Source organism: Strigops habroptila, chromosome 6 (genome assembly GCF_004027225.2).
Source record: "Strigops habroptila isolate Jane chromosome 6, bStrHab1.2.pri, whole genome shotgun sequence".
Taxonomy (NCBI): Eukaryota; Metazoa; Chordata; class Aves; order Psittaciformes; family Psittacidae; genus Strigops; species Strigops habroptila.
Window position 1 is genome coordinate 34,371,570 of NC_044282.2, and position 23,976 is coordinate 34,395,545.

The 23,976-nt window shown below is 40.7% G+C and overlaps 1 long non-coding RNA gene across 1 annotated transcript; it reads left to right on the forward strand.

Moving 5' to 3' along the window:
* Positions 1-1,723: 1,723 nt before the first annotated feature.
* LOC115609806 lies at positions 1,724-18,761 on the forward strand. The gene is made up of 3 exons (XR_003991992.1): positions 1,724-1,734; positions 4,352-4,357; positions 18,646-18,761. It is a non-coding gene; the product is annotated as an uncharacterized LOC115609806 (long non-coding RNA).
* The last annotated feature ends 5,215 nt before the right edge of the window (positions 18,762-23,976 follow it).

Consider the following 23,976-nt stretch of genomic DNA (forward strand, 5'->3'; position numbering starts at 1 on the left):
TAAGTGAAACAGAGTTTTCTGTAAATTATGCAGGATAACTGAATAAATTATTGCCAGTGACATCTTTTCCATGCAGCTTTCCAGAAAAAAAGAGAAAAAACAAAAACCAAGGAAAAAGAAATCTTAAAAGTTCAAACTGGATATTTCTAAATCTAATTACAATTAAACTTTGCTGCCACCAAGATTGACAATATTATTTGAAGGAGATTAAATTCTTTTCTTCGCTATTCTTTGATTATACTGTTAGCAAATCAGTTCCCAAGGTTGAAGAAGTGACATAGAACAGGCCTGGTTATTCTAGGTCTTTACTGCTACAAATGGCTGAAACTATCTTGTGTTTTAACAAGAGTGAAGCAGAAGAAAATTCCTTGGCACTCCTTGCTCTTCCCAGGTTGGCAGTGGAGAAGGAAGGGGCTTAACTGACTGGTAGGTTTAGATTGCATGCACGTTTGTGTTATATTTGCTGTATTCCTCCTGCTTTGTAGTATGATTTGTTGAAACTGATTTTTCTTAATGTTTTGAGTCTGTCTACTTTCCAGTCTAGTCTGTCTATTTTTCAGTCTGTGAAGAGAGACTGGAATTTCTTTACATATGGGTGTGTATTTCTTTCTTTTTTTATCTTTCTCATATCAGCAGAGCGATTCATTTTCAGATGCAAAAGGATATACAGTTTTCTCAAACTTGCTCTTTAACCACTACTTAGCCACAATGGAAAATTAGAATCATAGAATCATAGAACAGTTAGGGTTGGAAAGGACCTTAGGATCATCTAGTTCCAACCCCCCTGACACAGGCAAGGACACCTCACCCTAAACCATGTCACCCAAGACTCCATCCAACCTGGCCTTGAACACTGCCACGGATGGAGCATTCACAACTTCCTTAGGGAACCCATTCCGGTGCCTCACCACCCTCACAGTAAAGAACTTCTTCCTTATACCTAACCTGAACTTCCCCTGTTTTAGTTTGAAGCCATTACCCCTTGTCCTATCATTACAGTCCCTAATGAAGAGTATCTCTCTGCCATTCTTGTGGGCCCCCTTCAGATACTGGAAGGCTGCTATGAGGTCTCCATGCAGCCTTCTCTTCTCCAGGCTGAACAGTCCCAACTTTCTCAGCCTGTCTCCATATGGGAGGTGCTCCAGCCCCCTTGTCATCCCTGTGGCCCTCCTCTGGACTTGCTCCAACAGCTGCATGTCCTTCTTATGCTGAGGACACCAGAACTGTACATAATACTCCAAGTGGGGTCTCACGAGAGCAGAGTAGAGGGGCAGGATCACTTCCTTCGGCCTGCTAGCCACCCTTCTTTTGATGCAGCCCAGGATACGGTTGGCTTTCTGGGCTGCAAGCGCACACTGCCAGCTCATGTTAAGCTTCTCAACAACCAACACCCCCAAGTCCTTCTCCGCAGGGCTGCTCTGAATCTCTTCTCTGCCCAACCTGTAGTTGTGCCTGGGATTGCCCCGACGCAGATGTAGGACCTTGCACTTGGCTTGGTTGAACTTCATGAGGTTGGCATTGGACCCACCTCTCAAGCATGGTGGCTAAATTTGGTAAATAACTTGAATACCAAGCTTAGGCACTGCAATATCTTTTTGGTATCTGATCCTTTAAAAAAAAAAAAAAATAAAATCTAACCCTGCCTAAGGGTTTAGCACAGGAAGAGAGGCCTTTAAAATATCTAAATGAAGAGCAGTGGTATCACAGTATAATGATTAACGGAGAGAGAATTATGTTTAAACATTAACATGTTTAAAACTTCTGTGCCCAGACATCTTTCTCTGTCCTCATTCTGGACAGAAAACATAGTTGCTTTCTTTCACATGCAGTTCTCTGAGGAACTAAGTTTTGATTGCATATCTGGCAAGAATTTCTCACACCTCATTGTGTTGCAACCCAGGGATTAGTCATTCCTTTGCCTCATTCCTGTGCCTCACATGGCATCCAATGCTGAAGTTCTTACACAGCCCCTGAGCACTTGAATCTACCATTTGAAGCATTTAAAGTGAATGCAAGAGCATGTTACTCATTCTTCCACTCTCTGAGTCATTAATTTATACATATTAAGTGGCATCTATTTATCAGAAAAAGGTTTTCCTCCCCTTTAAATTTGGTTCATTCCACAAATCCTGGAATGTGGGTGTATATTTTACAGAACCCATGAGTGTCAAACCAACATGAGTGTATAAGGTTCCTATCTGTGAGAATTTCACACCTTGAACTTTTAGCTTAAAGGAAAATGATTGCGTCCTCGGCAAAGCTGTGTTAAATTCCTAAGGTATGAATTCATAGAGTTTGTATTCTAAAAATTTTGTGCTCTGATCTTCAGTCAATACGCTTTACTGATGATGATATAGTAGAATGCCATTTAATTGAGAATGTTCACAGAGTATTTTGGTACAACTTAAACAATGCTGATACTGGCTCCAATGTCCAATTCACTGAACAAAATAAGACAGACATTAATGAGTAAGAAATCACATACTATCATCATGATGTGATATTATTTTTTGTTCTTAAGGAAAAAAAAAAGAAGAAAAAGAAAGACAGCTAATAGTTCACTTCATATTGGGAAATACCATCTAGCTGTGAACAAAAGTTATAGTGCAAAAAGATAAAAATCAATAGACTCAATTCACCTATGACCTACAGTATGCCTCCATGATTTTCTAGAGTTATCTTTCTTCCCAGCCTTTCTTTATGGCTGGTTTTGATCATACCTTTCTCTTTCCACCTAGTATGTAACGTAACCTGTATTTGCTTAGCAGCTCATCAGAGATGCCCAGTTTCAAACTTCAGGCTTTCTTCCACAGCAAAGGATCCTTACAGAATTCATCTAATGCCTACACTGAGAAAGTACAACTACCGTTTATGGGTATTAGGTCAGGTCACAGATCAGCAGAGCTATGTAGAAAGAACTGCTAAATTACAAGCAGTAGACTGGAATGGACTGCCTTCAACAGTAGCTTTTTTTCTTACTTTGAAGCTATATACAAACTGCTGTCTCTCCATCCATAGCCTCTAACACTCCTCTAACACTGGCTTTGTGATAGTTCACATCTCCTTGAACATTAATGTCTTTCAGAAAAAATATACTGGAAGCACAAAGAAACATCAATTTTATCTCCTTAGTTAGAAATAAAAGGAAATACCTAATACAGTATTTTAACAAATAGCACCACCAACAAAATTTTGAAACACTTTTCATTACGAACCAGCAAACACCAGCCACAAACAAGTAACTAATTGACAGCTACAAAGTTAAAAATAGGCTTTTAGCTCACCTTCACTCTACAAATTATTTTTTATATGTCAAAAATCTGAATCAAGATGGAAAAAATATAAACACAGAAAAAAGAATAATGCATTACTTAATATGTTTACATTAGAAGATTGTAAGATGTGAAATTAGCAGTATAGCTGACACTTTGACAAAGAATTATTTCAAAACTTTCACTTCACCTCCTAAAACCATGGATATTGAGGTATTTAAAAAATGGTGTATTCCTTTTTAAGAATAATCTTTCCAATCTATCAACCAGAGCATACAGTAGGTTCATGAGATAAATTTATATAATCAAATTAACTACTACTACTGGAATGTTTTTCCATGTGAATAAGTGCTTGCAAGTGTAAATTTCCTTTGTCTAAAAGTGCATTTGTCCCATGGACACTCAAGTGTAAATGGGTTCCAGAGACAGCAGAAAAGTTCATAGAAAAGAAATCTATTGTCTGACAGTGAATGCACAAATACTAAATCTGACTCAGAAACTCCCTGAAGTACAAATGATTGGAGGTTGAATTCGATCCATAGAACTAAGACTTGACATTTTCTAATACTGTTCTCCATTTATCTAGCTTCGATCATGCTAGAAATCAACATGTGAGCATGATGAACCTTTGGTCTGATTCAGCGTGACAAATCTGCTAAAAAATAATTTTTGCACAGAGTTGTGTAATCTATTTGATTATGTTGATATCCAATAATATTTAAATAATTTCCTACCACTAAGCTCTGTTGAGAGGTCTGATAGCTTAGCAGAGCACCACTATTATAGCTGAAGAATACCATTAAATTGGATACCAATAGAGCAAAGAGGGATGTGTGCTTGCATGTAGAACCATCCAAGCAGCAAAAAGTTCAAGACAAGGAACAGGATAACAGTAACAAAAAACCCCAATGTACTGCAAATAGGTAGAACACCCTGATGAATACTCAAGAAGCATGACTGGCAGAACCAAAAGGAGAAGCAATGATGGGAGCAGCTGAGGCCTCCCTTTTGGGAACCACTAAGTTTTCCTTCTTGAGGGAGGACAAGAAGCACAAAAACCATCACTCATGAAGAGGGAGAATGGAGTAAAAGAAGACAAGCTCACTTGTTGAGGATTTCTCAAGTCTGATAATTTTAACCTCAGCAACTAAGAACCACCAAGGAGTGTAGCCATTTCATTAACAATATGCTATCAGCTCCATCGTATTGTACATTAACAGCTGAATTTGGATGTAAATTATTAACAGGTTTGTGTATGTATTGATGATGATTAATATTGTGCAAAAACTAACCATCAGCACAGAATACACCGTTTATGAATGAACTTAGTTTTAAAGTTTGAACTTGAAAACCAGGGTCACTTAGCAGTGTTCAAAACACTCCCATCAGAGTAATCCCTGATTACCTGATACCTACAGATATATCTATTTGCAAATATTTAGTTTCAGCACTCTCTATACTTACTTCAAAGCAATCAGTGAAATAAAGAACAATTTAAAGAAGAAGGCATGAATGTAAATTATCATGTCTGCATTAAGCTAAAAACTAAAGCAAAATTTTAAAGCACTTTATAAACATGTTTTAGAAACAGTTTTCCTACAGGATTAGTATAGAAAAAAATCCATACTATTTTTAAAATGGAGCTTGATTATATTATGACTAAATGGAGTACATGATATGATTGTCAGTAATGGAAGAGGACTGTTCATGGATGCAGATAAAATTTCTTTCAGACCTGTATATGTTGGGAAAATCTACATCAAACAGTTTTTGGCATAATATATTTCCATGTGAGTATTAACCATATCTATTCTTCTCTCCCTGCCTCATCTGTCTTTTTTTTTTATCTCTAGTTCTGTCTTCTTTCTTTTGATTAGAAGTTACTATTTGAGTGGGAAAGCATTTTGATGAGAAAGAGAAATCTGCCTTTTCTGATTAGATTAGCAGGAAGGCATTTGGAAAAATGCTGATGATTTTGCTTCTTCAATCAGCAGGTAGATAAAGCACTATCATTTTCATTTCAGAAGTTAGATTACAAAATATTTGACATTAAAAAAATTAGTGCACTCTCCAGCAATCGTATCTTCATGGCATTGTAACCTTCATTTCAATGTACAATGTCTAAGTTTACTCATCGTGTGAACACCCGCTATTTCTTTTGCCAAAAAAAGAATGCTAATGCTGTATGAAGAAGACTTATACATAGCTACATTACTGATACATAATTCACAGTTTCAGGAATGGCTTTATTCACCTTTTTTCATTAACTAATTTTTACTTCTCGGATTAATTACTTATCTTATAGGAAGATCATTAATATGAATTAGTAACAATTTAATTATCAGGCAAGAAAATGTTTGGGTTTTTTCAGTTGAATTCGCCTTTCCTATTCCTTCTTCTAGCACCTCAGTTCAGTTGCAAGTTAACCAGAAGTTCTATGGGAAACCAGTCTGTCTAACTGTGACTACCCAGAAATTAAGTTCCTTCCTTTAGGTATGCATAATTTTCTCTCTGAGGTTTTCAGGAATATCTCCCGCACATAGCTTGTAGACAGTAAATACAACTTCTGATCTCAGCAGGAGGAGGCCTAGCTGTGCACTAACGAGGCAAAGTAGGGACTCAGACTCATGGTGGCCTGAGTTGGGTTTCGCTGGTTCAACCACTACACTGGGGCCAGTGACTGCTGCCTCCCCTGCTCCAGCTTCAGCTCTGGAGGTAGCCCCACTGGGGAGGGCGTGACACTCCCCTCTCCTATTCACTGCCTGACAAATCATTGCCCTTTGTGTGCCTAGGGCTGACGGACTCACAATGATGGAGGCATGAGAAGAACTGAGGGAGGTCCTCCTGGAAAAGGGTGTTTTGTGCAACAGTTCCTCCCATTTTGTTACTGAGGCTTTCCTGTGCTAGATGTGATGTCCATTCCTACGTAATGTGTGTCATACAGTTCACTTTCTAACTTGGTCACCACTTGACCGGACTAGTTTCATTATTTTTCTGCTGAAAAAAATGGAAATAGAAAAGAATATTTTCAATATATTCAATATTGAAGTAGAAAATCTCTGTTTTGATAGGAATAATTGTGCCACTTAGTGTTTGGTTCATAGAAAGAACTTCAAAGAATGATGAACAGCCAAATAAGTGAGCTCATGACAATCTGCTTAATTAGAATAAATTAGGAGAAAATATTGTTTTAACAGAAGAGAATCACTAGAGTTGTCTCTAACAAGACACTTAATTATATAGATCAAGGGGAATTTCTTAAGGGACCTCTCTTTTCTTCATCTATGTAACTCATTTAACATAGTTCCTCCTTTGTAAATGTGATTGGGGAGATACATCAAACAGGATAAATTAGATCTAATTTCATCACCCATATAAACATTGTGAAAGTTCCAGCCAATCAAGAAAGATGAAATCCCAAAGCTCATTTTGACTTTGATGAAAATAACATATTTGTGATGAGTGACTAAATTCAGGTATAGTATCTTAATGACATACTCAAATGAAAACTTGCCATTGTCCTATAGTGTCCGCTAAATTAGCCAGATGTTTAAAATTATGAATAGAGAATACAGATTTTGGAAACAAACAAACAAAACCAAAACAAATAACCAACCTTATTTTATTGGTAGGTTGGGGTTTTTTTTCCTTTTAATCATACAACTCTACATTTTAATTCATGGAATACAGCATATTGGAAGTAGGGTCTAATATATACATTCTATTAAAAAAAAATACATTGCAGCATAGATGTATCCTATCTATTGAAGGATACATCTATCCTGATTGTAGATCCTTCATCCTTCTATTCTGAAGGTCTGAAGCCTAATCTGCCCTCAGGACCGTATAAATTACCTACACACACAGAGAGACACATTGTCACATATACATGTGCTTATACATACAAGCATATGCAGAATATATATAAATTTTTATAGTGCACAGAAAAGAAAAAAGAAATCCCCAAATCTACCTGATGTCAACTGTATTAGCATATATTCTCATATTATATGTAGCTTCTTCTGTTCTTGTCAGAGGCAACATGTTACAACTAGGAATTATCAAGAAAGAGGTGATCAACATAAATACTTCAGCTTCTAGATATCAGTCCTGAAAGGTACTAAGTGCTGATGAAAAAAGTTTGAAGAGCAGCAAGGACCTGCAGGAGGAAGAAACTTCCCCAGAAGCCAGAACTGATTCAATGCTCTGCAAACCACTGATGAAAGACCTGTCACAGCAGGAGGCGCACTAGAGGTGAGTACAGCAGTCCAGTCTGCACCACAGATAATAACAAGCGTAATTAGGAAAAGATGATGGGTAATAGTAGTAGGTCAGTCACTTCTGAGAGGTATAGAAACATTCATTTGCCAGCCTGATGTGCTCTCCAGAGAGGCATGCTGCCTACCAGGAACTCACATCAGGGATGTCATAGACTACCAAGAGTCATACGGCCAACTGACTATTATCTGCTGCTGTTGTTTCACATGGGCACCACAGATACAGCCATGAGCAGTGTGAGAACTGTCAAGGATTACAGAGCCCTGGGAGTGCCAGACAAGGACTCCAGAGCACAGGTAGTCTTGTCACCAATCTTCCCAGTTGAAGGGAGGGGTTTGAAAGGGCCAGTTGAATCTGGCAAATCAACGAATGGTTACAGGACTGCTGCCACAGCCAAGGGTTCAGCTACCTTGACCTTGGAACTCACTTTGAGAAACCTTGTCTGTTGAGGTCCACCTCCCAGAGAAAGGGAAAAGTGTCTTCGGTCACAGGCTTGTTAAGCTGGTGAAGAAGGCTTTAAACTAAAGTTGCAAGGGGGAGGGGAACCTCAGTCCATCCCTCTCCGACCAGTTTGTGCCAGTAGAAGATGCCAGGAGAGGGATCACAGGTCAGCAGGAGAGCACCTGAAGAGCAGCACAAAGACTTCCAGCCACTCCACCCAATAAACCAGCATCATCAGTGGCCCAACTGAAATGCCTCTAAGCCAATGCACATAGTATGGGAAACAAGCAAGAGGAGTCACAGGTGTGCACATGCCTGAAGGGCTACGACCTCATCGGCATCACTGAGATGTGGTGGGATGCTTCCTGTGACTGAAGTGTTGGAATGGAAAGATACAGGCTCTACAGGAAAAACAGGCTGGGGACATGAGGAGGGGGTGTCACCCTCCATGTCGGTGACCAGCTAGAGTGCATGGAGCTTTGCTTGGGGATAGTTAAGGACATGACTGAGAGCTTATGTGTCAGGATTAAAGAGAGGGCAGGGACAGGCAACATTACAGTGGGAGTCTGCTACAGGCCACAAAACTAGGAATACTGAGTGGATGAGGCCCTCTATAGACAGACAAGTGCAGTCTCACGTTCACAAGCCCTCTTCCTCATAGGAGACTTCAATCACCTTGATATCTGTTGGAGGGACAACATAGCAGGGCAGAAGCAATCCAGGAGGTACCTGGAATGCACTGATGATAACGTCCTTCTCCAAGTGATAGAAGAATCAACGAGGAGAGATGCTATTCTGGATGTCACCAATGGGGAGGGACTGGTGGGAAATGTGAAGCTCAAGGGCAGCCTTAGCTGCATTGACCATGAAATGATGGAGTTCAATTGCCGAGGTGAGTATCTCCAGAGAGGACGCCTTTAACACCGGAGCGGGGGGAAGCACAGCGTCCCGGAGCCTCAGTTCGGAGCGGCAAGAGCGACCGAGGGAGCCTCAAGTCCTCGACAGGACTTGCCCAGGAGCCGGCAGCTCAGCTGACGCGAGCAGCTGACTCACAGGGGGCGGCGCCAGGAGTGACGGTGGCAGATTCAAAAGGGCCATCATCGACCACTAACGATCAATTGCCGAGGTGAGTATCTCCAGAGAGGACGCCTTTAACACCGGAGCGGGGGGAAGCACAGCGTCCCGGAGCCTCAGTTCGGAGCGGCAAGAGCGACCGAGGGAGCCTCAAGTCCTCGACAGGACTTGCCCAGGAGCCGGCATCTCAGCTGACGCGAGCAGCTGACTCACAGGGGTCGGCGCCAGGAGTGACGGTGGCAGATTCAAAAGGGCCATCATCGACCACTAACGATCAATTGCCGAGGTGAGTATCTCCAGAGAGGACGCCTTTAACACCGGAGCGGGGGGAAGCACAGCGTCCCGGAACCTCAGTTCGGAGTGTCAAGAGCGACCGAGGGAGCCTCAAGTCCTCGACAGGACTTGCCCAGGAGCCGGCAGCTCAGCTGACGCGAGCAGCTGACTCACAGGGGGCGGTGCCAGGAGTGACGGCACCAGCCCTCAGTGGGTAAAACCCATCCCAGGGAGCGCGAGCGACCAGGAGCGCAGCGAACAGGGCGGGCAAACAGGGCGTGGCACGGCAGTTTGCGCGGGCAGCGAGCGGGATGGTGAGCACTCGCCTCAGGAGCAGGGCCCGCTCTGGGAGCTCTGCCCCGGCGGTGGCCAGCGTAGGCACCCAGACAGAGCCGATGAGAGGGGAGGCTGCGGCCCAGACCTCGGAGTGTAGAAAGTGCCTCGACTGGTCTCGTGAGGCGGGGGTGCACGATGGACAGGGCTGCACACGGTGCGCCCTGGTGGAGGTCCTCCTGCAGCAGGTGGCTGAGCTGCGGGAGGCTGTTGGAGAGCTAAAAGATGCCAGGGAAGCTGAGAGGAAGCTGGGCTGCTTGCTCCAGGCCCAAACTGCGCAGGGGCTGCAAACGTCCAGCATTGCTCATATAGGAAAGAAGGAGGGCAGCAACCCAGGAAGCTGGGAATTAGTCACGAGAAAAACGAACAAAAAAAGGAGGAAGAGGACAATTAACGACAAGGGGCTTCCTCCTAAATCTGATGTCCCCACCCAGAACCGCTTCGCGGTTCTGCAGGAGGCTAATGAGAAAGCACCCACCACACCTAATGAGCACCCTGCTGATGCACCAGTAAAGAGGATCACTACTGGTGCCTCCAGGAAAAAGCAGCGGGTCATAATAGTAGGGGACTCTACTTTGAAAGGCACAGAGGCGCTCATCTGCTGGCCTGATCCAGTCTCGAGGGAGGTGTGTTGCCTGCCGGGGGCTCGGATCAGGGATGTTGCTGAGAGGCTGCCTGCTCTAGTAAGTCCTGCTGACTATTACCCCCTTCTAGTGGTCCATGTGGGTGCTAGAGATATAGACAGCAGTTGCCTGGAGGACATTAAGAAGGACTACAGAGCCCTGGGAGAGGTGGTTAAGGGCTCTGGAGCTCAGATAGTTTTTTCATCGATTCTCCAGGGCAAAGGGGAGGACCTTAAAAAAGCTAGGCGTGTCTGGCAGGTTAATAAATGGTTAGAATGCTGGTGCCAGAGTCAGGGGTTTGGCTATTTAGAACATGGGGCTCCATTTGGGAGGCCAGATCTACTGGAGGCTGGTGGAGCTGGTCTCACAAAGAAGGGGAAGAGCTGTTTTGGTAGGAGGCTTGCCAGGCTGGTCAGGAAAGCTTTAAACTAGATGTGTTGGGGGAGGGGAGCATTGATCCATCCCAACATTCCTGGTCAGTTGCCAGCACCTGTAATAAGTGCTTGGAGCGATGTAGAGATGTTCCAGCTGCCCCAGCCATTGAGTCGGCTTCATTTGGAGCTCGGCTAAGGTGCCTCTATACAAACGCCCGTAGTATGGGGAACAAGCAAGAGGAATTAGAGATGTGTGCAAGGCTACGGGAATATGATGTCATTGGTATCACAGAAACCTGGTGGGATGGCTCCTATGACTGGAATGTCGGAATGGAAGGTTACAGGCTGTTTAGAAAAGACAGGCCAGGCAGACGGGGAGGGGGCGTTGCTATCTATGTCAGTGATAGGCTAGAGAGTATGGAACTCTGTCTGGGGATGGGTGATGAGGTAACAGAGTGTTTGTGGGTCAGGATCAAAGGGAAAACAGCAATGGGGGACATTACGGTGGGGATCTGTTACAGGCCGCCTGATCAAGAGGACTCTGTGGATGAAGCGCTCTACAGACAGATAGGAACAGCCTCACGCTCGCAGGCCCTTGTCCTCATGGGGGACTGCAACCATCCTGACATCTGTTGGAGGGACGGTACGGCCCGGCACAAGCAATCCAGGAGGTTCCTCAATTGTGTGGAAGACAACTTCCTCTTTCAAGCAGTAGAGGAGCCGACGAGGAGAGGTGCCATGCTTGACCTTGTGCTCACCAACAGGGAGGGACTGGTTGGAAATGTAACGCTCCAGGGCAGCCTTGGCTCTAGTGATCACGAGATGGTTGAGTTTGAGATCCTCAGGACGGTGAGAAGAGCGTGCAGCAAGCTCGCTGCCCTGGACTTCAAGAAAGCAGACTTTGGCCTCTTCAGGAGCCTCCTTAGTAAGGTTTCATGGGATACAGTCCTAGAGGGCAGGGGGGCCCAAGACTGCTGGTTGGTATTCAAGGATCACCTGCTACGTGCTCAAGAGTGTTGCATCCCGACTAGAAGAAAGTGCAGCAGGAGGGCCAGGAGACCTCCATGGATGGACAAGGAGCTGCTGAGGAAACTTAGAGGGAAAAAAGAAGCTTATAGAAGGTGGAAGCGAGGACAGGCGGCCTGGGAAGAATACAGGAACATTGCCCGAGAAGCTAGGGACCAGGTTAGGAAAGCTAAGGCCCAGCTAGAATTAAGTTTGGCAAGGGATGTAAAAGATAACAGGAAAGGATTCTATAGATACGTAGCAAATAAAAGACAGGCTAGGGACAATGTAGGCCCTCTCCAGAAGCTATCAGGAGAACTGGCTACCATGGATTTGGAGAAGGCTGAGGTTCTTAATGACTTCTTTGCCTCAGTCTTCACCAGCAAATGCTCTGACCACACAACCCAAGTCTTGGAAAGCAAATGCAGGGACTGTGAGAACGAAGACCTTAGGCCCACTGTAGGAGAGGATCAGGTTTGAGACCATCTTAAGAACCTGAACGTGCACAAGTCCATGGGACCTGATGAAATCCATCCACGGGTCCTGAATGAGCTGGCGAATGAAGTTGCTAAGCCACTGTCCATCATATTCGAAAAATCCTGGCAGTCAGGTGAAGTTCCCGATGACTGGAAGAAGGGTAATATAACCCCCATTTTCAAGAAGGGGAAGGTGGAAGACCCGGGGAACTACAGACCAGTCAGCCTCACCTCTGTGCCTGGCAAAATCTTGGAACAGTTTCTCCTGGAAAACATGCTAAGGCACATGAAAAACAACGAGGTGGTTGGTGACAGCCAACATGGCTTCACTAAGGGGAAATCCTGCCTGACCAATTTGGTGGCCTTCTATGATGGAGCCACGGAACTGATGGACAGCGGCAGAGCAGTTGACGTCATCTACCTGGACTTGTGCAAAGCATTCGACACTGTCCCACATGACATCCTTGTCTCTAAATTGGAGAGACATCAATTTGATAGATGGACCACTCAGTGGATAAAAAACTGGCTGGATGGCCGCACGCAAAGAGTTGTGGTAAATGGCTCGATGTCCAGTTGGAAACCTGTAACGAGTGGTGTCCCTCAGGGATCGGTGTTGGGACCGGTCCTGTTCAACATCTTTGTCGGTGACATGGACAGTGGGATTGAGTGCGCCCTCAGCAAGTTTGCCGATGACACCAAGCTGTGTGGTTCGGTTGATACGCTGGAGGGAAGGGATGCCATCCAGAGGGACCTTGACACGCTTGTGAGGTGGGCCGATGCCAACCTTATGAAGTTTAACCAAGGCAAGTGCAAGGTCCTACATCTGGGTCGGGGCAACCCCAGGCACTGCTACAGGCTGGGCAGAGAAGAGATTCAGAGCAGCCCTGCAGAAAAGGACTTGGGGGTGTTGGTTGACGAGAAGCTTAACATGAGCCGGCAGTGTGCGCTTGCAGCCCAGAAAGCCAACCGTATCCTGGGCTGCATCAAAAGAAGCGTGGCCAGCAGGTCGAAGGAGGTGATCCTGCCCCTCTACTCTGCTCTTGTGAGACCCCACTTGGAGTACTGCGTACAGTTCTGGTGTCCTCAACATAAAAAGGACATGCAGCTGTTGGAGCGAGTCCAGAGGAGGGCCACGAGGACGATAAGAGGGCTGGAGCACCTCCCATATGAAGACAGGCTGAGAGAGTTGGGGCTGTTCAGCCTGGAGAAGAGAAGGCTGCGTGGTGACCTCATAGCAGCCTTCCAGTATCTGAAGGGGGTCTACAAGGATGCTGGGGAGGGACTCTTCCTTAGGGACTGTAGTGGTAGGACAAGGGGTAATGGCTTCAAACTTCAACAGAGGAAGTTTAGATTAGATATAAGGAAGAAGTTCTTTACAGTGAGGGTGGTGAAGCACTGGAATGGGTTGCCCAGGGAGGTTGTGGATGCTCCATCCCTGGCGGTGTTCAAGGCCAGGTTGGACAGAGCCTTGAGCCACATGGTTTAGGGCAAGGTGTCCCTGCCCATGGCAGGGGGGTTGGAACTAGATGATCTTAAGGTCCTTTCCAACCCTTACGATTCTATGATTCTATGATTCTAAGATCCTTAAGGCAACGAGGAGTGTGTGCAGAAAGCTCACTACCCTGGACTTCAGGAGAACAGACTGGCCTCTTGAGGGATCTGCTTGATGGAGTACCATGGGATAAAGCCATGGAGGGAAAAGGAGCCCAAAAAAGATGGTTAATATTGAAGGATCATGTCCTCCGAGCTCCGGAACAATGTATCCTGACAAACAAGAAGTCTGGCAAGAATGCAAGGAGGTCTGCGTGGATGAACAAGGACCTCCTGAACAAACTCCACAATAAAAAGGAGGCCTACAGAGGGTGGAAGTAAGGGCGGGTAGCCTGGGAAGAATACAGAGAAATAGTCAGAGCAGCCAGGAAATGGGTTAGGAAAGCTAAAGCCCTGACAGAACTGAATCCAGCCAAGGACACTGAGGACAAGAGAAACTCCTATAGGTACATTCAAAAGTCAAGTGAAAATGTGGGCCCCTTCCAGAAGGAGACTGGAGACCTGGTCACCTGGGATGTGGAGAAGGTTAAGGTAGCTAATGAGTTCCACAATTTGTTCTGCTATATCTAATCACTTTATACATTTAAAAAATGAGAGGCAAGAAAAGAAGCAAACCGTAACCCTACTGGGTGCATTGGAGCTAGGAATGCGGTTTCCACAACTAGAATACTTCACATCACAGGATCACAGAAGGTTTGGGTTGGAAGGGACATTAAAGATCATCTAGTTCCAACAACCCTGCCATGGGCAAGGATACCTTCCACTAGACTGTCTTCTGCAGTATGAGTAATTCATAATTTAGTTTTTTATTTAAGCTAGTCATATATCCACATAGATAAATTTATCGTGTTCTGAAATTTATTTATCATAAGAACTTAATTATACCCTCTTTTCCTCTACTTAGGAATTTAAAATTATCAGTTACAGCTGGTGCCATTTTATTATCTGAACATTCTACAAAAATTTTTAAAGCTCCTTATGATTTCTCTTCCTCTTGAATACGTATGTTATTCAAAGCACAGTTCATGTTTTGCACCCCTTGTATATGCTCTATTGTACATCTCCATGATATTTCAAGAGATGCAGGAAATAAAATATTATTAGCAACAGGTTGGAACATAATATTTTGTAAGGAGACCCTTATCAAAGAGCTCTGTAATCTTACTTCTTTCTGATAAGTATTCTGCTGACATTTATCTTCATTTCATTGTCTTTATTTGCTTCCTTCACAGTTTTTGATAATCTAATAGAAGTCACCTTAAAAAATTAACAATACGAAAACTGATTTACATAAGAATACTAACCAAGGTCTCAATATTGATGGGAAGAATTTGCATTCTAATATAGTTTGATCTGGTCTGTTTTTTTCCCCCTATTTTAGTTTCACACTGTGTGTGTATCTAATATAATACTACTAGTATTTATCAGTGTTACAAATGTGCTGATAATGAAAATTCCCTAAACTTCTGCCTCCACTGAAAGGTAAAACGAAGAGATACTTCTGCAGACATTTCACTGCTGAAATGGGCCCACACAGGGATTTTTCAGGCTTATAATGGAATTGCTGTGTTCACAAATTACAAACTCCTTCTGGGTGACCATACAACATCTTAAACCAGAATTACACTTAATTACTAATACTGCATATCAGCAGTTGATGGGCAGTCCTTCTTCATTTTACTTGCTGCTTGCTTTCTGGTTTACTGTTTTATCAGTTTAGTATGATTTAGCAGCCTTAGAGAGTTTACAATTTGTTCCTTCCATTAATAAGGTTATAAATAGCAGAACATTGAGTGAGTAGATTAATCTCTAGCAATTAATTCTTCCGTCTACTATTATTTCAGGTTGTTTTATTTTTAGTCTTTATACCATGTCTTCCAGTCCAAAGTTTCATGTAGACACAGAGAATCTATCTGTGATTGTAACCTGTGATTTATTAACATTAGCCATTAATATAGTGAACAAAAAACATCATACATTCCAGTGCAAACAGTATGATAATGAGCTTCATTTGCACAGTATTTAAATATACATCATGCAACATATGGGAAGCATTTGTGGTTTTACAGCGATTTTTGTCAAAACATGACATTAAGATCCAAAGTATTTATATATATCACTACTGTTTATTTGTGTTTTTATCACAAAACACTTTTAAATAACATTATTGGGCACTTTTGGCTCCATAGAGGATTCTATAGATTTCTTGGAAAAGACTGAAGAAGTGCTGTTCATATTAGAGGTGAATAGACACTGGATAGTTTGTTATCTGTAATAGAATTTTCATTCAGAAGCAGGGGGAAGTGAAAGTTCCTTCTGTTTTTAATCAGAACATAATCAAAACACATTATATTAACAATTCTGTTTTCAGCTCTATAGCTGCCAATCCCTTAGAAAAAGAAAGAATAGTTTTCAAAAAGCTACTGGTATTTACTATCATCAAGTTTGTTTCCATCTCCCACACAAATGCACTTTCAAGCACATCCGGACAATATCTTTTTGATATAAGTCCTTTTAATGATTCCTAGGGAGATCTGTGGAAAATTAGGCTTCAAAAAATATGGCATAGTTTTGTGGGGTTTATTTTGGACTTTTTTTTTATTCATTATTAATGCAAACTTGTGTGACTGTATAGTAGTTTTAAACAGATTACGAAGTTTCATTTAACAACTGACATTTTTCATATTTTAGCTTAATAGATTAGAAGAGCTATGGCTATTTTATTTCCATTTACGGTGAGCTCAGTGAAAAAAAACCTATTCTACATTTAACATATACTGCTGTAGGCAGAACTATAAATGTTAGTTTTAAATCTTTCCTCTTAATATTCTAGATGGTGACATGTTCCAAACCAAAGTTAGAAAAGAGTTGCAGGTTCTTACTGTATGTCAACAAATATTTAAGTCCCACTAAAACAGCAGAGGTACATGCTTAAAGTTAAAAGCATGTGTTTGTTTTCTTAAATGGTGCTAGAGCTTTAACTCCTTCTATAAAATCATGTTTTATCAAGACCCTCCACTTTCAAAAATGCCCAGCTTTGAAGAATGATTAAAAATATTATATGAACTGTCTTGTCTATTCGTATGTAGTTTTCAAAAGGCAGCAATTATTTTAGACTATTGATTTGCTACATTATTATTCGAACAGAGACAGATCTCTTGGACTTGGCAACTAAACCACAATTGCATTATGCTAGAATGCAACTACGTACACTTTCATATAGCATAATAGAGGTTAAGAGGATGTTCCCTATGAGTTTTGACCACATGCGCAAAGTTTAAAAAAAAGTTAAGACTTTGATTAGGTCTTGGAAAAGAAAAAAGAGTTAAAAATTTTGAATGTAATATATGGAGCTAATTTTTACTCTTTACATTTATTTTTACTTGTTACATAAACCTGATATTTAAAGCGGATAAAATTTATATATTAATAAAATACTTAATGGTCCTTTAGAAAATTTTTACTCCTTGTTTATCATCTTATGTGAGACCTCAACTATCCTGAAAATTTAAATTATATAGATTTTATTGCTCTACATTTTTCTGTACTTAACTCAATGTAATTCAGACTATAATTTATCTAACACCTCTATTTGGAATAGAATAGTCATAACTGAAGCAATTAGATTGTGTGAAGGAAAGATGTATGCTGCATAGCCTATTTTTAGAAAGAAAAAGGAAATGGGGTCTATATGATAATCCGAGTCCAGTGGGATTTTAAAAACCTTACTTAAATGTCAATTAGACATGAGTGTATAGCTACTAGTTACAATATATGAACAAAAGAGCTTGTCATTGTATAGTGCCATCCATCACTGACACTCCTTGAGCTCGGCATTGCAAAGGTGAGGTTGCTGAGATGTAGTTATCAGAGAAAGAAAGAAAGAAAAGGTAGACTTATGCTACCTTTATCTATTAAGTTGTAGTCTATGAGTTCAGAAGGAAGCTACGGTTCCAGAAACTGCTGAGAAGAGCTTCCAAAATCATTAAATAAATAGCACAATACTTTTCAAAGTTGTACCTTGTCAGAGATTCAAAAGTGATTTAAAGGACAACTGTTGACAGAAAAATACAAAAGGATAAACAAGAAGCAGAACATCTATAGAGGTGGACAAGAAACCACTCCAGAGAATAGTTTCTAGGGAGATTTGTCCATTTTCTTTTATCTCTTTCCATTAGCTTTTAGAAAGCAAGCAGATAAATGCCACAAGAATTATTTTTTCACATTGTAAATTGTTTTATGAAACAGATTTATTCACTTAACTTTGTCTGTGATGTCTTCTGTGACCAGACCAGTGCCAATCTCAGGCAATTGGGAAACAATATACAATGTAAGTATATCAGTATACAGACATGCATCAGAGACCCATATTGACTAGTCTACTAATGAGAGTTTTGTATGAAGGGATTTCATTCCCAGTCTAAATGCTGGGAATATCAGAAAAGGATAGAAGACATTAAAATTCATTTAGCTAATCCACGGTAGGAACACAAATCATCATCACATCAATTTTTGGGGTGACACATTGAAGACAGAGGCTTCCAATATTGTGAAGCTCAAAGCAGGATGAAATATATGAGAGTTTTGTAAATTAGAATAGGCTATGCTTTTTTCGGGCTTTCTTGCTGACCGTAATAGCAAATGCAACCTGAAAAATTATAATATTCAAAGCTGTTGCGTTAAAAGGCAAGACAATTTGACAGAAAATAAACCCCCTTGCATTCCAGCTGGTCCTCAGATATTGGAGGGGCTGGGTGCAGCTAGGCTTAGATTCTGAGTGGTGCCCAATTTACCACTGTCAGTCCGGTTGCATTCAATATATTGAACAATCCCAATTCCGGGTGCACTAGTGGTGCACTGCACCTTCAGTCTAATCGTGCTCATGAACTAACATGGCCACACTGAAGGATTTGGTTGCATTCAATGAGAAAACTATTATGATTAGCTACTTAAACAGTGCAGTTTATTGAAGCAATAGATACAGGTTCTTATGGATTGTCAGTGATAAATACACTGTCTGCAAAAGCACATGCAAATAATAGAGTGTACAAACGCGTGACAAAGTTATGAATAACACAGCCTGGCTTTAAAATATAAAAGTAGAAAGTAACTCTATATAGAGATTCCTAATTTTCCCGGGGAAGCACTGGATACAGTGCAAGTCTTACCCAAAGGTGTCCCTATGCAGGGGAAGAAAAGTCCAGCCCGTCAACCAGTCCCAGGAGTCGAGGGTAATATGCTGATGGAATCCTCCTCGACTCATCCACGATGATGTCTTCCCTGACATCCTCCCCTCCTTGGGCCATTTTTATACTATTTTTCACCTTCAAGGTGAAGCTTGAGTGACTCTAGTCACATATCTTTATTGTTATCGGTGTAAAATTCTCTCACTTCACTTTTAAAGGTATATACCATAAGAAATTCAAAAAGCATGCTCAAAGAGGGGTGATCTCACTTCGAAGGCAGGTAGCATTGGAGATGGAGGTGTGTTTATGTGTTAAAATGCATTATAATGAAGCAAAGTTCACACAAAGGACAGCATTTTGTCCAAGGATGACAGACTGTTGGCTCAGGATAGCAAGTATGCTGCTTATCAGTTTTAAGTACCACCTAGTTCCCATCTCTGTTGGTGCTGGGACAGAGCTTGGCCACAGAATCTCCACTCAGCTCCATCCTCTATCAAGCAACGTTGCCATGGGAACCGCTGTGGAGTGAATTCCTGTCATACCAGGTGCAGCTACATCTTACCCTGAAAGTCCGTTTTTCCTTTATGTGTGAACAATGCTACATTTTTAAATATAAGTTTAATTTCTAAAAGTCATGTTCAGTAATTATTCCACAAGAGCAGGACTAGCTCTGTGTTATGAAGACATAATCATAGGATTGTTTCAGTACTTAGAAGTTGTACAGACTGCATTAAAGTTAAAAAGTTCTGGAGTAAATAGATTTGTTGATGGCAAAACATGCTTCACTGAAAAATCCAATCTTATTCTTCAAGTCTCCAGTACAAAAAATTCAATTAGATTACCTAATTTTGGAGATGTATTGAGACTATATAAGTAATTTTAAACAGCGTTATTTGCCAGTTTACTGATAACAATGTGTTGGTGTCCTGGGTTCAGCTATAGCAGTCATTTTTCTCCTTCTTAGTAGCTGGTGCAGTGCTGTGTCTTTTAACTTTCAGCCTGGGAATGACGCTGATAACACTGATGTTTTTAGTTGTTGCTAAGTAATGTTTATTCCAACCAAGGACTTTCTCAGTCTCATGCTTTGCCAGGGAGGAGGGGAAGCCGGGAGGAAGCAGAGACAGGACACCTGACCCAAACTAGCCAAAGGGATATTCCATACCACAGCACGTCATGCCCAGTATATAAACCTGGGGGAGTTACCCGGAAGGCCCAGATCACTGCTCGGGTCGGGCTGGGTATCGGTCGGCGGGTGGTGAGCAATTGTATCCTCTCCCCTTGTTATTTCACTAATCATTATTATCATTGGTGGTAGCAATAGTGGTTTTGTATTCTACCTTAGTTGCGGGACTGCTCTTATCTCAACCCGTGGGAGTTACATTCTTCCGATTCTCCTCCCCATCCCTCCGGGAGCGGGGGGAAGAAGGGGGGGAGTGAGCGAGCGGCTGTGTGGTTCTGAGTTACCGGCTGGGCTCAAACCACGACAGTTGGTTACTGGAAGGATCTAATACCAGCACCTGAATTTTCAAGTGCAGGGTTATGTTTGGAATATTATCGAGCTAAACTGGTGGGTTAACGTTTGGTAATAGTACAGGTATACACACCTACAGAGACAGTCACAGACACAAAAGCAAACAGAAAGAAATCCCCTGAGAACAGTAGTTGGGGCATTGATCAAACACTTGGATTAAAATTTGGTTGTGATTGATTTACAACTGTTTACAAAGCCACCATCAAAAAAGAATAGGACAAAATAAATAGTTCTTTTTCTAGCATGATGACAAATACATTACTCTGAAATAGCAGTTGTACTGAAAATAATACAATAAAGGCATTTTCCATGCAAACTATCTTGAGAAAGACATAAATATTTTCAAACCCTGACAAGGTGTACCACTATTGTATTTACAGTTTCTATTGCTGTCTAAAAATGAATATACATATAGTATCCCAAAATAAAATAATAATAAAAAAAATCTCAGGGAAAAGTACAAGAGCATGTACTTTCACGCTGACAAGACAGCACTTGCAATCTAAAATCAAGGAGGAATTTCTATAGCACTTTTTGTTAATCAATTGTGCATGTACATGACCTGAGAAATGAACAGTTACTTAAAAATAAATTTATCATTGAAAGTAGTAAACCAACAAAGTTAAAACCTATGTTTATAAAACTGTCTAAAAATTCTAAGAAATCTGTACACTGTAACTGTATAAAAGCAATAAAAATATACATTTTAAGTTTCAATACTTGTAGTATTTGACATTTTTTCTGGTTTTGCACTGTCGATTAAAATTGAAAAAGTCTAAAATAAGGAAATTTCATTATGACAAAACCACACTTTGTTGAAAATCCTATTAGAACCCTGAAGTTTACAGAAAATATTTTGCACACATTGCCCAGTTTTACAGATGCATTGATTCCATATATATTCCATAAATAGCTGTACAAATGTTTCTTGCTGTTTTATGGGAAATAAGCTTTTATGTGTATATCAAATGAGATAAAGCAATTTTGTGACTAAATGTTATCTTATTCTTTCCTTTCCTTGGAAATATAATTTAATGTTTACTTTATTCATTTATTCATTCAAAAAAATAATGTAAGTTTTTCAAAACACTGATGTAAGTAAATGATTCTTCAAGTATAATGACAGAAAATATTCAATTTTATTGGCCTATGTTTCTTCATTAAGCAGCACCCACAGTTTCCTACCCATCCCATTTCCAAATTCGCTATTAACATATACCTTTAATTCTTTTTAGAATTATGCTAGCTGACGCACCTACAGACATTTGCCACTTCTAATTTTCCAGTGTGAACAAATAATTTCAAATGCCAAGTGTTCTTTTACAAAGGTTCTCAGCAGGACCATATGTAAACTTATTCACCAATTACTCTGTAGAAGTACCTAGTATATTCTTATTTTGCTGGAACATTACAAAAGATGGTCATAAATGACATTTTAAAGAGTCGATTAAATGAATTTTAATTAGATCATTAATTTCACTGTTAAATGTTTTGAAATATATATGGATGCTTTATACAGGAAAATTAATGTCCAGAATCAGATCTGTATGCAAATTTAAAAGACAAATCATTCAGCTTAATATGAAGATCCAAGTGACATACTATGGTGAAGAAAATAAATACCTGCAATAGATTTTACTCAGACTTAACAAACTTAAAACCAGGGGTGCAATCACAGAACCCAAATTAATCTCTTAACCATTCCTCTATGGTCCATCGGAACAGAATTTTCACCTATAAGCTTGCCTATGATACTTAACATTCTGCTACAGGTCATGCCCAAGGCGCTGCCATTTGAGTAGAACTAAGCAGCTCAGAACCCTTTCCATAGCTAAGACTCTTAAAGTTTCATAAGAGGCAGCAGTACATTTTTCCTAACTTTTGGTGATTTTACTGTGTTCTCAGTATACCCAGCACACACAAAGCAATGCTTACTACAATTATCACAATCACTTTAATCTAAAATAATGGATGGCTACAGCTAAATAAGTGTCTAGCAGCTGCTAGTCTGCAGGCTGCAAGAATAATGAAAAAAAAATAAATAAAGAGAATAGAAATTTTCAGCCCTAATTTATAAATTACTCTTATCAGGCTAAAGGATCTGGATGAATTTTCCATTTTACCTGTCAAACTACTGTCAAATAAGTGATGCAAGAATCAAGAGGTTAAAGAAAGTAATCATAAAGAGTGCGAAGTCTATCCATAGGACTCTTAGCCAAGATAAGAGGGTCTTGTTTTCTATTGTCTGGATTGTTGACATATTTGTATTAAACAGTTACCAAAGAAAAGTTAGAATTAATAGCAGACCTGAGCCCCATACTCACAGATGGTGTGTCCTAGCCATTTACATCATTCATTTCTGTTTTGTTTTTCATCTTGCTCCTGGAATCTCATTTCATTCTGTATAGAGGAACAGATCACACAAAGCAGCTTGAGTTTCTCTCATCATGAAAGCTGCAGCTTTGAATACTGTGAGATCAAACCTGGATTTCCGACTTGATGTAGAACACTAACAACTAGCTTTGTACAAAAAGAGTGAGGAACCTCCAAATTTGTAATTCCGTAAGCACCTCATATGCTTGTCTTTAACTGAAAGTGGTACAAAGCAAACAAAGCAGGCCTTGGGCAGAACTGAAAGACTGAGCAAAAAACCAGAGCCATAATCGAAGAACTATCCAGTACATCTGGAGCTACTAGATACTCCCCTGAGCTTCTTTTTTAAGAATGGGATTGATGTAATTTTATTTTAACCTTTTAATAGTTACACATTTTTCTCAGCTAGTCACCAAGTCAAATTCTTCTAAGGCAGATATCTAAGACACTAACGGAAGTCTAGATGATGTTTTACAAGACTCCTTGTCTAAATTTTAAATGACTGAAGTTAGATTAAAAAGGTCTACTTTATGTAATTACTATTTTATGTCTTTCATTTTCTGGCGTTTTTTGCACAGCTTAAGGCCACCCAAATTGCATGCAGTCTAGCACATACCTTACCATTACTTGTGATTTGGGTTGAAGTACAAAGGGATTTGAAGTGCCCTATTTGCTGTGTGTGTGCTCAAATCATGCCTAATGAAAGTAATAGTATACTTTTTCTTACAGTAGAAGCTTCTTTTTAGAAAACGGGACAGGCAGAAGAAAAGCTGTGGCTTCTATTGTGTATTATTTCAAATAAAGCAGATTAATAGCTAAAACACCCAGTCAGAGAAAAAGATTTGGATTTAATTCCCTCCTTGGCCTGAAGGGGAGCTTTAGAGTGCCAAATGAATAATAATATTCTGTGCTGATTTCTAGTGTCTAAGAACAGGATCAGGAAGTAGAAGCAAATGATAGTGGAGTGCTGTAGAAAAAGTTGAAAAGTAAAATTGTAATAATACATATTACTTCAATGTCTTCAATTTCTAGGAAGGACCATGAATAAAATTTCCCCCATCAAGACCAGATGAATGGAATATCAATGACATAATGTTAGTCAAAGAATGTAAATATGAGAATAATCTAACCTTATAGGTACTTTTTATTTTCTTTTGGAAGTTTTCTATTACTCTCTCTAAAGGTG